The sequence below is a fragment of the Hemitrygon akajei genome, chromosome 27 (assembly GCF_048418815.1).
Source record: "Hemitrygon akajei chromosome 27, sHemAka1.3, whole genome shotgun sequence".
Lineage (NCBI taxonomy): Eukaryota > Metazoa > Chordata > Chondrichthyes > Myliobatiformes > Dasyatidae > Hemitrygon > Hemitrygon akajei.
The window spans coordinates 10,585,885-10,603,585 of record NC_133150.1 but is presented as its reverse complement, the minus strand read 5'-3'; the positions used below and the strand labels follow the sequence as shown (position 1 = coordinate 10,603,585).

Below are 17,701 nucleotides of genomic sequence, written 5' to 3'. Positions count from 1 at the left end.
CATTTTTAATTTCAGAAGCTCACATACTGACAAAGAACATAGAACAGCACCATGGACACTTTGACCTACAATGTTGTGCAAACTACTCAGATTAAAAATCAAATGACTAACTAATCTCTTCTGCCTACACAATGCTCCTATCCTTCTATTTTCCTCACACTCATGTGCCTATCTGAATAGATCATACAAGTCTCTCATGTTTTTGCCTCTACCACTACACCAAGCAGTGCATTCCAGGTACCCACTACTATGTGCAAACAACCTGCCTCTCACATCTTTAAAATTAACCCCTCACCTTAAATGCATGCCCTCTGGTATTAGACATTTCAACTCTTGGAAAAATATATTGTCTGTCTATTCTATCTATGCCTCTCATGATCTTATAAACCTCTATTAGATCTCCACTCAGCCTTTTCTGCTCCAGTGAAAACAACTCAAGTTTCTCCAAACTCTCATTATAGCACATTCCCTGTAATCCAGGCACCATCTTGGTAAACCTCTTCTGCACCTTCTCACCTCATCCTTCCTATTATGGGGTGACCAGAGTTGTGTGCAAAACTCCAGATGCAACCTAACTGGAGTTTTTCTTTAAGGTGCAATGTAACTTCTTGACTTGTGAACTCAATGCCTTAACTGAAAAAGGCAAGCATGTTACATGCTTTCATAACCACCCTGAAATCTCATCCTTAACAATCGACTCCAACATCTTAGCAACCACTGAAGTCAGGTTAACTCGCCTATAATATCCTTTTTTTCATTTCCCTCCCTCTTTAAAGAGTGGAGTGTCATCTGCAATTTTCCAGTCCTCAAGAACTATTCCAGAATCTTGCCATTCTTGAAAGATCATTACTCGTGCCTCCACAATCTCTTCCACTACCACTTTCAGGACCCTGTGGTGTAGTATACTGAGCCCAGGCAACTTACCTATCTTCAGCTTCCCAAACACCTTCTCCTTAGTAATAGCAATGACATATATTTCTGCCCCCAACACTCTCAAATTTCTGGCACACATCTAGTATCTTCCAAAGTGAAGACTGATGCAAAATACTTATTCAGTTCGTCCATCATTTCTTCACCCCCATTACTACCTCTCCAGTGTTATTTTTCAGCAGCCCGATATCCACTCACCTCTCTTTTACTCTTTGTACATCTGAAAGAACATTTTTATCCTCTTTTGTCTTATTGGTTTGCTTACCTTAATACTTCATCTTTTCTCTACTTATGGCTTGAGTTGGCTTCTGTTAGTCTTAAAGCCTTCTCAATCTTCTAATTTACCATTAATTTCTGCTATATGTCCTCTATTTTCCTTTTTTGCTTTTACAAGGGAAGTGCTCAGAAATGTTTTTCTGGTTGCAAAATCTGGGAATAGAGATTTGAAATATATCAGCTATGATCGCCTAGAAAGGTGCACACCAGCGGTGCCATTTGACCACTCCTGTATCTTACTTTTGCTTTGAGTCAAGAAAAGTATGGTTTGCAGATAAGGTACAGGATTTAAAATAATTAAAATATGCAATAGAATATTAAGGAGGAAGATATTTGGTTTTATAGGACAATGCAGAATGTAACTTAAAACTTGTAGCTTCATTTGTGCTGATACCAGGAAGCACTTTCTCCATAGTGGAAATCTAATGCACTGTCAAAAAGTTGTTGAAGCTGGGAGTCAATTAAGAACTTCTGAATTGGATCAAGGATATTATTTGGAGATCAAATATTCATTAAATAAGATAGGTATATTTATATTTGGACTAAATTTACACATTTAGACAGTAGCTTTACACACCTGAAAATACTTAATCAGGAAGCCACCCAAGCCATGCATACAAATTGAGAGGTCTTCATATAATCAATTGGCAATCCACTCTTATAAAACCTGCATAAATAACATTTGGCGATATACAAGAGCAACATAATTAGATTTAATTCTCTAAATAGATTTTTGATTCTGATTTCTGAATGGATAATGAACCAATGTACACTATCTCACCTTTTCTGTTTTTGTTCTCTTTTTGCACGTTTAATTTTTTTTCACACATTTCTTATTATAATTTATACTATTTTTGAAGAATTTATCACAATGGACTGCTGCTGCAAAACAGATTTCATGACATACACCAGTGATATTAAGCCTGATTCTGATGAAAATAAAGATGCAATCTGTATACAAATGGCAGCTCAACTCGAATGAATTGGACACTGCATGTGGACTTGAAATAATATGAAACAGCATTTACAAAGAGCAGTCTGAGCAGGAGTGTGCATTCCACTTTTCCTCATCTACAATTGTAATGGAATGTGGAGCCTGAATTAGATAGCTCCCAAAGTCAGGTGCTTGGATCACAATGGATTAACCACATTAATTTCTTCTAATGCTGGCAGCATATCAAGTTTTTGCAATCTGTTAACTAACATGAAGGCTGCACTTCTTTCAGTGTTCAATGCACATCTTAGCAGAGGGCCAACATTGTGAAAAGTAAGCACAACTAAAATTAGACTATAACTGAATAACTACATAAGCAAGGTCAATCAGTTAAATGTGCAACACCTCACAAGCCACCCACCCATCGTATGAGAAGTATCCTGCCCCATCAATGAGCCTGCAGTTCCCTCACTGATTTTATCAGCCATGCCAAACCAACAGAGGGGGATGCAAGGAAGCCTTTACCCTACGGGACTGCCAAGGTTACGTGGAGAAGAGCAGGTAACCAATTACAATTGAAAAGAACACGTTCTTGTTTAACTACAACAGTCTCATAGTTGTTATAGATTGATAATTCAATTCTTTGCATTGTCCTAAATATAGACGTTTCACAGTTTGAATCCTGAGATTAAAAATAAATTTAAAGTTTATTCCTTAATAATGACACACTTTAAATACTTGCTTGCTATGCAACAAAGTTTCTTGCTGAGGGAGTGTGTTAAAAAACTTTCCAAGTCTGTTTTCTAACTTATCGTACAATTTTTAAAAATCAGTTAGATAGCAGATTTGTGTTAATGGATGGGTGGGAAAAGAAGGGAGGGCTCCTATCAGCACTTTCAGAGAATATGACTCACCGGATCAGGCAGAATGAATACAACAAAACAATCCTTTATTTCCATCAAATCTGTCACAATGTTGTGTCTGAAATCAACCCAAATCAGAAATGTTTTTTTTACAAATCACACTATTCACACTGATAATAATCACATCAATTAAAATGACAGCTTCTTTCAAAGGCTTATTATTAAGCTTTAAATAAAGAAACACATTTTGCTGGCCATTTTGAAACAGTTTCTCAGGCCCAGAGGAAACCCTCCTGAGACCAGACCAAGCCAAGATACCCATTAGTGACAGATAGGTATGTGATTGGTATTGAAGGTCACAGCAGAAAGTAATTAACTTTCAATCAATCCTATTCTTACTTGTTGATGTTTATGAGCTCAGTTAACTATCATTACCTTCTGAGAAATAAGCCAACAATTCGATAAACTTCATCCACATGACTAGCATTGACAATTATTTTGACTCAGTTTCTCCACAGAATTCTAATAATCTTCTCCAAGGTAATTCAGGCCAGTGACGGCCTTGTCTCATAAATGTGACCCAGCAAAGTGACCTCCATGTTGGCGTGCAGACAAAGAACACTGTTGTGTTCAATTGTTTACAATTATTTCAAAAATATCCTCAAGTGGGATTGAAAGAGGCTTTTAAATAAAATGGAATCCAAAAAGGTTGTCTTATTCTACAAAACAACATGGTACTTGAGCTTTAAACTTTAAAAACACTTAAATTTCACTGACATGAACATATTCTTCTCAACTTATCTCCCCCTCTCTCTCCATATTTAAACTTTGCTTCTGATCATTCATTTCTGTCAAGTTTAGTTAGCTTTGATTCTCCATCCACTGCCTGAACTGCAAAACATTTCCAAAACGTTCTGTGCTCAGATTCCAAGTATCTGCAGTAATTTTGGATTTCTTTTAAATACATTTAAGAAAAACACAACAAAGAACAACTGAATCGGATGACTTTTTTTGAAACATATACTACTGGTACAGTGTTGAAGTGTACAGAATTAAATGTCAAATACCATTAGTTATGCTTTCCTAAATAAAGAGTTAATGGCTATGTGACAGCCACCAGACCAGAAGCATTTACAATGCAGGATGCCCGTGATGGTACAGTGCTCCATACAAGACTGCCCTGAAAAGTATGCATGATTACATTGCTAACTTCAGAAATGTACACACTGTAACCTGGAGCCCAAGCAATTCAGTTAATCCCACATAGTGACATGCAAAAGTTTGGGCACCCCGGTCAAAATTTCTGTTATTGTGAATAGCTAAGTGAGTAAAAGATGACCTGATTTACAAAAGGCATAAAGTTAAAGATGACACATTTCCTTAGTATTTTAAGCAGATTACTTTTTTATTTCCATCTTTTACAGTTTCAAAATAACAAAAAAGGAAAAGGGCCCGAAGCAAAATTTTAGGCACCCTGCATGGTCAGTACTTAGCAACACCCCCTTTGGCAAGTATCACAGCTTGTAAACGCTTTCTGTAGCCAGCTAAGAGTCTTTCAATTCTTGTTTGGGGATTTTCGCCCATTCTTCCTTGTAAAAGGCTTCTAGTTCTGTGAGATTCCTGGGCTGTCTTGCATGCACTGCTCTTTTGAGGTCTAATCACAGATTTTCAATGATGTTTAGGTCGGGGGACCGTGAGGGCCATGGCAAAACCTTCAGCTTGTGCCTCTTGAGGTAGTCCATTGTGGATTTTGAAGTGTGTTTAGGATCATTATCCTGTTGTAGAAGCCATCCTCTTTTCAAGATCAAGTTTCTGGCAATCCTGTGAGCAGTTCTCTCAGAAAGTTTTCTTGGTCTTCCAGACCTCAACTTGACCTGCACCGTTCCTGTTAACTGCCATTTGTTAATTACATTACGAACTGAGAAAACAGCTACCTGAAAACACTTTGCTATCTTCTTATCATCTTCTCCTGTTTTGTGGGCATCATTTATTTTAATTTTCAGAGTGCGAGGCAGCTGCTTAGAGGAGCCCATGGCTGCTGATTGTTGGGACAAGGTTTGAGGAGTTGGGGTATTAATAAAGCTTTGAAATTTGCATCACCTGGCCTTTCCTAACGATGACTGTGAACAAGCCATAGCCCTAACAAGCTAATTAAGGTCTGAGACCCTGGTAAAATTTATCTGAGAGCTCAAATCTCATGGTGCTCCTTGCCTTTTTTTCCACTCTAAAATTGTACAGAACAAAAATAATACACTAATCTTGCTTAAAATGTTGAAAAGAATGTTTCATCTTTAACTTTATGACTTTTGGAGATCAGTTCATCTTCTGCTCACTTAACTATTCACAGTAACAGAAATTTTAACAGGGGTGCCTAAACTTTTGCACGCCACTGTATAGTGCTTACAGAAAAGAGTAAGGCTATTCAGTGTATCTGTACCAACTCTTTACTTGGCAAATCTATAACAAACTAAGAGGACCCTAGGAGTACAAATGCACATTCACTGAATGTGTGACACTGAAAGTGGAAGAGAGCGGAGTGGTGAAGACTGCTTTTGGTGTGTTGGCCTTCATCAGTAAGAACACTGAGGCTAGACGTTATGCTCAATTTTAAAGTGGATGTCATGTTACAGTTGTACAAAATATTGTTAAAGCTGCACTTGGAAAACTGTGTTCAGTTTTTGACACCCTGCAATAGGATTGTGGTCCTTAAGCTAGAAAGTGCAGAGCAGATATGAGGATTTTGCCTGAACTCAGGGGACTGAATAACAAGGAGAGGTTACAGCTTTACTCTTTGGAGTGTGGGACTCTGTGGCGTTTTCTTATAGACATGTATAATATCATGTGGAGTACAGACATGTGCATAAAGTTGAATGCATACTACCTTTTTCCAAGGATTAGAGAAACACAAACCAGAGTTAATAGGTCTAAACTGAGAGGAGAAAGATTTAATAGGAACCTCTGGGACACCTTTTTCCACACAGAGGTTGGTATGCATATGGAATAAGCTGTCAGTGGAAGAGGTGGAGGTCGGGTTGATAATAAAATTTAAAAGAGCTGAGGACAAGTAGATGGATCAGAAAAGTTTGGACGGATATAGGTGAAATGCATATGAGATTAGCAGAGATAGTCACATTGGTCGACAAAGACCAGTTGGGGTGAAGTGCTTATTTCCAAGTTGTAAAATGCTATGATTCTGTTCCACAAAAATGATCATCTGACCATAATTAGATCTTTACTAATTTTTCCTTTTAATACACAAGTCTCCATGATAAAATGTACCATATTCTGGTGTTTTTCTTGTAAATGGTATTTTTCACCGTTTCACTGTTCTTTGTGCTGGTTTTGAACTGATAGCCCCTTTATTCATAACTGCACAACGACAAGTATCCAGTCAAAGCCACATTTACACCCTCTCCACATTTTCACCAGTGGGCTGAGTCTTAATTTTATATATGTACAAATTTTATGACAATTGATCTAAGAGAATAATTTGCTTATGGCAAGATGATCTAATATGTTGGTTGAGTGATAAATATTGGCTTGGACATTGCTGAGATCTCTTCCACTCTCCTTTGGCCATGCGCCAAGGAATATATTAACAGCTAAGGAGAACTGATTCTCCAGGATCCAATCCAGTCATCAATAACTACAAGCACCAACTTTTCTTACAGACTTTCATTTTAGACAGTTTGTGAAGCCCGAGCTAGAGACATGAACAAGATGGGCATTTAAAGTGTTCCTTATAACGCACATTCTGCTGCTCTGAGCTCTTTGAATAACTTTGCTTATATAGATGTTGCTTTCCATTTAGAAATGCTTGATTGCAGAAAGTTCACAAAAGTTCCTACAGTTCATATAATCGAAGCCAGTATTTGCAAAATGGAAGCTAAATCTTTTTTTAATTGTTCCATTATGTAAATATATTTCAACTGATCCTAAATGCCTCTGATCATTTTAAAAACAGCAAAAAGGCCACTGTATAACATAAAGTGTCAGAAAGCCATTATATGCCTTCAGGACACGGGAAGTCAAACAGCCACAGAAGATTAGTGTGGTTATAGTGATCCTGTAAAAGGTAAACACAAAATCTAGACTGGGTGAAACACAATCCAACCCAACATTTATAGCCACTACATTTGCAAAATAATTTAACAGAAAATGTTTTCTAAAAGATCTAAACAAGAGATAAAATTCTACAATTTCATGTTTTCAACTTTCAAGATTACTTAATGTCATTTCCTGTACTCTGGATCCAGTGCAGCACAAAACACACAAAAGAATAAAGAACACAATAATAATAAAAACACAATAAATATAAAAACATAAGATAGCTTATATAGATAGATTGATTTTATATACATAAAGTGACACTAGGTTGGACACAAGGAAAATGACAAGAAATAATAAAGTAGTGGTGGAGTTAGTGGGTGGAGGTGTTGATCAGCCCTACTGTTTGGGGAAAGTAACTGTTTTTAAGTCTGGTTGTCTTGGCGTGGATGCTACGCAGCCTGCTCCCTGATGGCAGTGAGGCAAACAGCCCACGAGCAAGGTGAGTGAGATCCTTCACTATGTCACTGCCCTCTTCTGGCACCTTTCTGTGTACATGTTCTTTGTGGCAGGTAAGCTGGTACCAGTGACAGATTGGGCAGGTTTGTCCACCCATTGAAGAGCCTTCCTGTGCGCAGTGATGCAGCTTGGTAGCATGCTCTTTACTGTGCATTATACAATGATGCGAGTATGGATGTGCAGAGTCCAGCTTTCTTCAGCCTCCTCAAAAAATAGAGGCGTTGGCGAGCTTTCTTAACCGAGTCAGATGCGTTCTGGATCCATGAGAGGTTGTGTGTGATGTGCTTGCCCAGGAGTTTGAAACTGCTCGCAGTTTCCACTGCTGTGCTGCCGTTGTAAAGGGGTCTACATGCACCTTCAGATACTTTACATTATAAATCAGACACTAGGAAATAATTTTGAACAAAACATAATCAAGGGCTTATCTGGCATATTTGAGAAATTACTTTAGATTTTCAGTTGCATTTGTTGACTCAAATTATGAAAAAATAATATACAGATAATGTGCAGTTTAAACTGAATCTGGGATGAGAAAAGAATAATCAGTCCTTTAGTTGTGGATCCTTCTTCAATTGAAACCATGGGTACAGGAAAGTAATTCAAGTTCATTTTATATATAGTATTGATATAGTTGAGATGCTTTTATCAAATGGCCATCTACCCCCAACATGCTTGTCTCTACTTGCCTTTCTCCAATATTTTTATATTAAACAACTATTTAAATGAATTTTTTGAAGTCCCTTTTATTTGCTTTATTTGCTGTGGTGTCCTGAAGATTAATCTTTGATCCGTGCAATCCCTGGGACACTCCTGAAGCTCTAGAAATGGTAATTACTCTATTCTATGTAAAATTCAATACAATTTACTCACCCATAATACACTGCTGGAAATTTTTCAGAATTCTACCGAGCATTCACCAAAGACCTGTATGATTTGAAATCAAATCAAGTTCATTATAGGGCTCTCTTTCAGTCACAGGCATTGAAAATGAAAGAACATACTTCTATGACCTATAAAAATGACACCATAATTGAGAAATCAAAATTATTGACCATGTACTCTGGTCATATTTATATTGCATTTTTCCACTTGAAAACCCCTAGAACATAATTCACAACTTATTACTTCAGCTCTATTGACTTGAATTAAGTTGTGTCACAAAGCAGAACACTAAATATGGTTTAACTTTACGGGTTATATACCAAAAAATAAAGTACTATTGTTCAAATCACTAACAGCAGCAGTGAAGGCTTGATTTGCATAATTGTATTCATGTCTGTCAGAGAAGGGACGTTGAGACCTCACCATGGCACCATGACTGCTACATAACATTTCAGACCTACAATTTCCTCAGGCAATGGCATATAAATCATTCATTCATCTCCTTTGATACTTTAGCTACTGTTGAGGAAAAACAGAATTAATCTGTAATATCCCATGAAGGGAACAGAATGTAATGAAGAAAGACATTACATAGTCAAGTTCATTGGCCTCCACAGAAACAAAACTATCCCCAGGCTGTAAAGCTTTTTATTTTACATCTGGTTTGGAGCAGAGCATCAGCAGTAACCATTCTGTACCAATAGTCTGCCCACACTATTCATTGTTGCTTGGTGTTTTCCTTATTAAGTAGAAAACAGATAAAACTAAATGAGGAAACACATGACTGGATCACGGATGACAAAATAATTTATAAGCATGAGCTGGGGCAGGTGTCCTCAGCTTGATGCCACACTTCAACAGATTGGTTGAGAATGGAAGCCTGCTGTAAAGTTGTAAATCACAGCTTGGAGCTCTGTTCATACACAACGCAATTGCAATTTTGCTTGTTATAAACTTAGCTACGTCACTCACAGTACTGTCACTCTACGTTATGGTTACATCAACAGATCTCAAACAGTAGAAATGACGAGGGTGAAATGTGTTCCATTTCCTAACTTTTTCAGGTATTTAAATAACGACTTGCATTTAGAAACTTCTTTAAAATGTACCAAAACTTTAAAAGTTGAGGAACAATGATGCAATATAGCATTTTTTTAAATACAAGGTCCAAAAACATTTTGCCTCCAGCTCTGCGAACAAATTGCTTGTTAAAATTGCACTTTTCAACAAAATTTAAGAACAGGTCTCTACAACAACTTGATGAGGGGAGCAGACTTTAAACTGTATACAGGTGTCCCCCGCTTTACGCTGCTTCACTTTTACAAAAGACCTACATTAGTAACCTGTTTTTGCATTACAAAGAGGATTTTCGCTTTTATGAACGTTTTTCCCATATAAATTAATGGTTCTTCGCTTTACGCCATTTCAGCTTAAGAACGGTTTCATAGAAACACTCTACCTTTGTAAAGGGGGGGGGGACACCTGTGGTTACCATGGTTTTAACAAAACACAAGAATATTATGAGAAGGGAAAAGTACACCTGGATTTAAAAACAGATCAAGTTAAAATAAATCCTGATTTTACTGAAAATGAAGAATTTTTGAACATATTCAGAGGCCTCACTGCTGCTAGTGATTGGAATTATTAATAAGGACATAATTTGCATCCATTCACTGCAATTTGTTGTTAGATTTATTTGATGCAAGTTTTAGTCAATTCACAAGGACTCCATTTAAAAACATTGTTTATTGAGCTTCTGCCTCAAGTCTACTTCAAAATGTTCTGTAAATTTACATTCTGCCTCCAGTTCCTTGGATCCATGATTCTGAAAGCTCAAACAATAACAAGACTGACTACCATTCAGCAAAAATTAAAATGTTATAATCTCAGAACTGGGAGGGGAAAATAGTACACCTTCATGAAAAAAGAAGTTAGGACTAGATAGTATCAAACTGAATTGAGTGAGGATAATGATTAGATCTTTTTTACTTATTTAAGTGATTTTGCCAAAAACACGAATGCAAAGGAAAAGTTACTTGGCACAAAATGGAAACACAGGAAATATTGTTCTAAATGTCAAACATGGAGCTTGTTACATTACAACATCACTTGATTTGGGGACGTCAATGTTGAGAATAATGCCAACCTTCTGGCTGGCATGAGTATTAATTGTCATTACACTAGGACACTAGAATACTACAGCACAGTACAGGCCCTTCAGCCCTCAATGTTGTGCCAACCCATGTATTCCTTTAAAAAAAAGTACTAAACCCACACTACCCCATATTTCTCTATTTTTCTTTCATCCATGTGCCTGTCCAAGAGGCTCTTAAATACCCCTAATGTTTTAGCCTCCATCACCATCCCTGGCAAGTCATTCCAGGCCCACATAACCCTCTGTGTAAGAAACTTGCCCTGACGTCTCTCCTAAACTTCCCTCCCTTAACTTTGTACATATGCCCTCTAGTGTTTGCTACTGGTGCCCTGGGAAACAGGTAATGGCTATCCACCCTATCTATGCCTCTCAATTTTGTAGACCTCTTTCATCTTTCTACGCTCCAAAGAGAAAAGTCCCAGCTCTGCTAACCTTGCCTCATAAGACTTGTTTTCCAATCCAGGCAACATCCTGGTAAATCTCCTCTGCACCCTCTCCATAGCTTCCACATCCTTCCTATAATGAGGTGACCAGAACTGAACACAATACTCTAAGTGCGATCTCACCAGAGATTTGTAGAGTTGAACATGATCTCCCTACTCTTGAACTCAATCACTCTATTAATGAAGCCTAGCATCCCATAGGCCTTCTTAACCATCCTATCAACCTGTGCAGCGATCTTGAGGGATGTATGGATTTGAACCCCAAGGTCCCTTTGTTCATCCACACTCTTAAGTAACTGAAAATTAACCCTGTACTCAGCCTTCTGGTTTGTCCTTCCAAAATGCATCACCTCACACTTGTCCGGATTGAACTCCATCTGCCATTTTTCTGCCCAACTCTGCATCCTGTCTATATCCTCTTGTAACCTTCAACAACCTACAGCTCCATCCACTGCTCCTCCAATCTTCGTGTCATCCGCAAACTTACTCACCCATCCTTCTGCCTCTACACCCAGGTCATTTATAAAAATCACAAATAGCAGGAGTCCCAGGACAGATCCCTGCGCAATCCACTAGTCACCGAACTCCAGGCAGAACACTTTCCTTCCACTACTACCCTCTGCTTTCTTCCTGGAAGCCAATTTTTTATCCAAACAGCCAAGGTTCCACTGATCCCATGCCTCATGACTTTCTGGATGAGTCTCTCATGGGGGACCTTGTCAAATGCCTTGCTAAAATCCATGTAGACCACATCTACCACCCTACCCTCATCAATTTCTTTTGTTACCTCTTCAAAAAACTCAATTAGGCTCGTGAGGCACGACCTTCCCTTCACAAAGCCATGTTGACGATCCTTCAATAGACTGTACTTCTCCAAATGCTCGTAGATCTTATCCTTAAGAATCCTTTCCAATAGTTTGCAGACCACCGACGCAAGACTCACCAGTCTATAATTCTCAGGATCCTCCCTATTACCTTTTTTAAACAAGGAAACTACATTTGCCATTCTCCAATCCTCCGGCACTTCCCCTGCAGCCAAAGAGGATTCAAAGATCATAGCTACTGCTACAGCGATCTCTTCTCTCACTTCCCACAGCAACCTGGGGTATATCACGTCCAGCCCTGGGGACTTATCAATCTTGATGTTTTTAAGAAGATCCAACACTTCTTCTTCCTTAATCTCCACATTGTCCAGCACACAGGCCCGCTCTACTTCGACCTCACCCTGATCAAGATCCTTTTCACTTGTGAATACTGAAGCAAAGTATTCAGTTAGGACCTCACCAACCTCCTCCGCCTCCAGGCACACGTTGCCTTCTTTATCCTTTAGCCTTCATTCTTGTCATCCTTCTGTTCTTCACATACGCATAGAACGCCTTGGGGTTCTCCTTAATCCTACCTGCCAAGGCCTTCTCATGGCTCCTTTGAGCTCTCCTAAGTCCTTTCTTAAGCTCCTTCCTGGCTACCCTATATTTCTCATGTGTTTTCACCCTTGAACATCTGTTTCCAATTTACTCTTCTTAGCTCCTGCCTTCATAGTTAGCCCTTCCCCAGTTAAGCACTTTCCCATTTTGTCTGTTTTTATCCTTTTCCATAGCTATGCTGAAGCTAAGGGAGTTGTGGTCACTCTCACCAAAATGCTCCCCCACCAAGAGGTCTGTCACCTGACCAGGTTCATTACCCAGAACTAGACCAGTATGGCCTCCCCTCTCGTCGGCCAGTCCACATACTGTGTTAGGAATCCTTTGTGAACACACCTGACAAATTCAGCCCCATCTATCCCCCTTGAAGTCATTGCAATCTTATCCATGAAGTAATGAAAATAAAACAGAAGCAGCACTTAAGTGTCATGTCTTGCTGCAGTTATTGACATGAAACAAAGTGTTGTACGGGAAATTTGCATGCACTTTTCAATAAGGTAAAAATCTATTCAGTGACGTTTATTTACTTGGTATATTACATAAATATATCTCCAGGTCTCTTTTCTTTTTTGCCTCACCATTAAGTTATTACATTATGGCAACATCAATAACAAAGGCTAAACTAATTAAAAAGACTTTGATGAAAAGCTGTTGAAAGGACCATTATTGTCCAGTTTCTGTTCTTTGTGAATAATGACCATCATAAAAATGTCAAGTGTTGGAATGTAGATACTTTGTTTTGTTTATAACTGATACTCTTGTTACTGTCTTCAGACTACATGGATAATTTATTTCTTGGTACAATAATAGTCAAGTATATTGTTACAAACCCCGTAACTGGGTCACTTACCAGCAAAGATAGAGAGGTCTGTTGAAGTCTGATGATACTATTTGTAACAGTATTTATTAGTAAAAATACACAAAAATAATATCAATGCAAATATACAGATAATATACGTCATCAATACTAAATCTAAAAGTGTGGGTATAATAATAATCAATAAGAAATAAGCTCTATCGTTGTCTAGGGGATAATGTATTGTCCAATGGAAATATAAAGTTCACTCAGTTCATGCAGGCTGCAGCCTTTGGGGACCACTGGGTTTGCAATGGTTGGAGAGAGAGAGAGAGATTTGAAGAAAAACTTGCCGATTCCATTTATGATTTTGATCCGTCGGAGTCTCGTTAGTGTGGCCGTTCACTTGTGGCCTCTCCTTTAGCTAAGCCGTTCTTCCGTGGTGAGCCCGCCAATCCCAGGCAAGGGAAGGACGCACATGAGCCCCCACCGGCTGTCGCTATTAAACGCTGTCACGGGATTTCTAGAGTTTCTCCTGGTGCGTCTAAAGGGGTTGTTCCCCAGACCCTCTTTTATCCTTACTCACGGGGTCTCAGATGTCAATCAGGTTGGGATGATGCAATCCCTCAACCAGCCCACTCTGGTCGTCCCCTGAGGGGCTTCAATGAATAGTACAGTACTCAATACACAATGGCCGTTATTAATGGTTTTGTTTCGCTGAGGCCAGGACACATTCCAAACCTTGTGGATTCTCTCTCATTTCCTGGGTCCCAGACCCGAATTAATAGCGATCTTGCGATTCTCAAAAAGGAGGGGGGGCGACTTTGTACCCTTCGGCCCCTCAGAGTTGCAGCACATTCGTAACACCCCCTTCCTTCTAAGATTTTTACCACCGGTAAAAATGAATTAATACAGAGTCTTACAGGATTTTCAGAATCTAACACAATACAAAAGAGGTTTTTTTTCACTCAGAGTAATACAGTTATACATTCACTTCAGCATCTAAACAGTTAGCGATTACATTGTCACTTCCTTTAATATCTTAACATCTTGTACCTTAATAAATTCTTGTAGCATCAGACACCAATTTAATAACCACCTATTTTTTTTAAATTCCTTTTCTTCAGCAAACAAAAACTAAAGAGTTGTGATCTTAGCTTACGTGTATACTACAAAAGTTCATGCAAATACTAATCATTATTTTACTTGCAAACTTAACAGTCAATCTTCCATGGGGGTTGTCTTTATTATTCACATGCTTTGTCGACATCCCTTAAAACCGGATCCTGTTATTTAAAATGGCATCCCGTCAACCCTCACCCCTTTTCCAGTTAACTCCCACGTGGTTAACTTGTACACCAGTGTGGAATAGGCTTTCGCCTGCTCCTTTCATAGGAGTTATTTTATCAACAATGTGTTCCAAACTTAGACCATTTTCCGAATTTCCACACAATTCTTTAATTTTAAGCAAGTCGTTAATTTTATCTTCAGGACCCTTCATGCTATTAGTTTTCAGTTTAAACTCTGCATGCGATCCCTCTTTGTCCAAACAGCATTTCAAATTCTGCCTCTTCACACCACACTCTTGAATAACAATAGTGTGTGGGGCACCTTTACATTCCAAATCAACCTGTAATTGATTCGCAGGCACCGTGTTACCAAGCCATTGTCTCTGTAGCCTGGTTGCTGCTTCTGACATCAATCCAGACTTTAAATTTTTTTCATTCAATTTAGGAACTACACTTTTCCCTTTTCCTTCAATAATAATAATATTCACCTCACCACCTTTTATCTCCTCACTAACTTTTAACACACCTTCGAACACAAACAACTGGGAATTCTCACTTCCCACTATTACCAAGGTTAACCCTTTCTTCACTGAACCAAGTCCATCTGACCCACAAGGACTGCATTCCTTTTCAACTGAATCAAATACCTCAGACTTTTTCTGAGCTCGATTACTAGGTTCAGTACCACGTGCATCCACATCTTGAACGCACTCAAATGGGACATCTGCCTCTTCCAGGCTTTCAATACCCGTACCCTTTTCAAATTCTAAGTTCCCCTGATCCTCCCAGCTACTCTCTGGGCAACTCCCTTCCAGAGTAAACTCAACCCCGCGGGCTGAAACAACCTCATCTGCCAACCCAGCAGACTTCTTCAAGGTAATGGCATCCTTTTCATCTATGACTGCCCTCATTTCATTATCGGGAACACATTTAAAATTTTCAACTTCTTCCAACAGTTCTGCCAAACCAGACAGATCATCCATGTCCAACCCTGGACCTTTTAACAGCCTTATCTGTTTCTCATCTTTACTCCGTGCCTCTATAAATTTCCTCCTGGCTAAGGGCAGGTCTACCTCCTCTCCCTTACTCTCTTTCACTTTCCTATTCTCCGTTTTACCACCCTCTAACTCCTTTTGGTACAGGGTCAGTAAAAACGTCTCGGCCAAATCGATACTGGCCGGATTTAAACTGGTCTCGTTCTCAGCTGCCTTTCTCGACATGCTGCGAGTGGTCGCGCATGCGGGATAGATCTTTGAATCTAGGGGCGGGTCCTCAACGCTTACAGGCTGGCTCGGCAGCTCCATGGCCGACCAGACTTCACCACCAGCTAAATCGTTACCCAGAAGGATGTCTACGTCAGTTCTTGGAAATTCTGATCGCACCCCTATTTCAACTGGTCCAGATACCAGCTCACAATTTATAATGATCCTATGCAAAGGCACCGCTTCTGTCCCTTTTCCTATGCCTCTCAAAGCTACCTCTCCAGTCTGAGGACCAAAATCTAGTACCGTCCTGCGAATCAATGACAGTTCAGCTCCCGTGTCTCTCCAGATCCGCACTGCAACTGGTGTGTCTCCCTCTTTCACAGATACGGTTCCTTCTGAAATACATTTCTCAGACCCCTCTCGTATTCTGTCTACCTGGGCTCTCTCGTCGATTTACTGATCACCACAATACATCCTGTGGGGACTGCTGCTCTCCATTTTCCTGTCTCCTTCCTCAGAGCAAGGCACTTAGATGCAATATGACCCACCTTTCCACAATTAAAACAGGTCAAGCCAGGACCTCTCCTGCCGTCTTGCCTTTCCTCCTCCTTAATTTTACCACTAGCTCCCGGCGGGATCTCTGCCTCAGCCGGCGGGCTTTCTCTACCGTTCCCACGGTCTCTCTGGTAACTTTCATTCAAGGAAAACTTTGTCTTGTGGGTTAGGGCATATTCATCTGTGAACCTAGCAAATTCGGATATGGACTTATTCGGCTTCTCGTTCAAATACATCCGGATATCATCCGAAACACAACCTTTAAATTCCTCAATCAGAATTAACTCCTTGAGATGCCAAAAATCTTCTTCCACTATTTCTGCTGCACACCAGCGATCCAAGAGCACATCCTTCTCATAGGCAAACTCTGCATACGTCTGATTCCACCCTTTCTTTAAATTTCTGAACTTTTGTCTATACACTTCAGGTACCAATTCATAGGTACGAAGAATAGCCTCCTTTACTTTCTCGTAATTCTCAGACTTCTCCTCCTCCATGGACAACGCCGCATATGCCCGTTGTGCCTTCCCTTTTAACACACTTTGTAACAACGCCACCCACTGATCTTTGGGCCACTTCTGACTCACTGCCACCTTTTCAAAATGCAAGAAATAACTATCAACATCCGTCTCCTCGAACGGAGGTACTAACCTAAACTCCCTACTAACATTAAATCTCTCCTCTCGGTCTGGCCCTTGAGCTCTTCGCTCTTGCCTTAACTTCTCCATGTCCAAGTCATGTTGCCTCTGTTTCTCTTTCTCCTCATACTCCATCTCCTTCTCTTTTTCAGCTGCTTCCAGCTGTTTTAACTTAATTTCATGCACCCTCGGCTTCTCCGCTCTGTCCTGCTCTTTTTCCTTTTTGGCCCTTTCCTTCTCCTTTTCAGCTGCTTCCAGCTGTTTTAACTTAATTTCATGTTCCAACCTTAATTTCTCCAACTCTAACTGAGCTGTCCCACTAGCTGGTCCCTTTTCAGGGATATTTTCCAATACCTCAGCTGAAAACACATTCTTCACAATATAATGCTGAGTTATGGCCCTCTGCACTTCCCACTTTTTCATCGACAACCTCACCTCTGCGAGGTTTAGTCCTTTTGCAATATTTATCAAGTCCAACTTTGTGGCCGCCTCTAGCGCCTCCAGAGTCGGATTTTCTATAAATTCATCAACGTCCATCTTTGCTGGTTTCCCATCTGGTTACCCGCGCGACCAGACCCACGTTTGGACTTAAAAGCCCGATTCACTGGCCCTCCAATTTGGTATCAAATCTCGAGACGAGGCCCCCACTTTGTTACGAACCCCGTAACTGGGTCACTTACCAGCAAAGATAGAGAGGTCCGTTGAAGTTTGATGATACTATTTTTAACAGTATTTATTAGAAAAAATA

The 17,701-nt window shown here is 39.6% G+C and overlaps 1 protein-coding gene across 8 annotated transcripts in view; it reads right to left on the bottom strand.

The window, feature by feature from the left end:
* The window catches only part of ppfia4 (PTPRF interacting protein alpha 4), a 682,729-nt gene that overhangs the window by 367,260 nt on the left and 297,768 nt on the right, over positions 1 to 17,701 (bottom strand). Inside the window, exon 2 of one of the 8 annotated variants that reach the window (XM_073030371.1) lies at positions 8,440 to 8,493. The exons of the other annotated variants lie outside the window; for them this stretch is intronic. The gene's annotated coding sequence lies outside the window, so the exon portion shown is untranslated. The remainder of the gene's footprint in view (positions 1 to 8,439; positions 8,494 to 17,701) is intronic. 8 annotated transcript variants of the gene reach the window in all.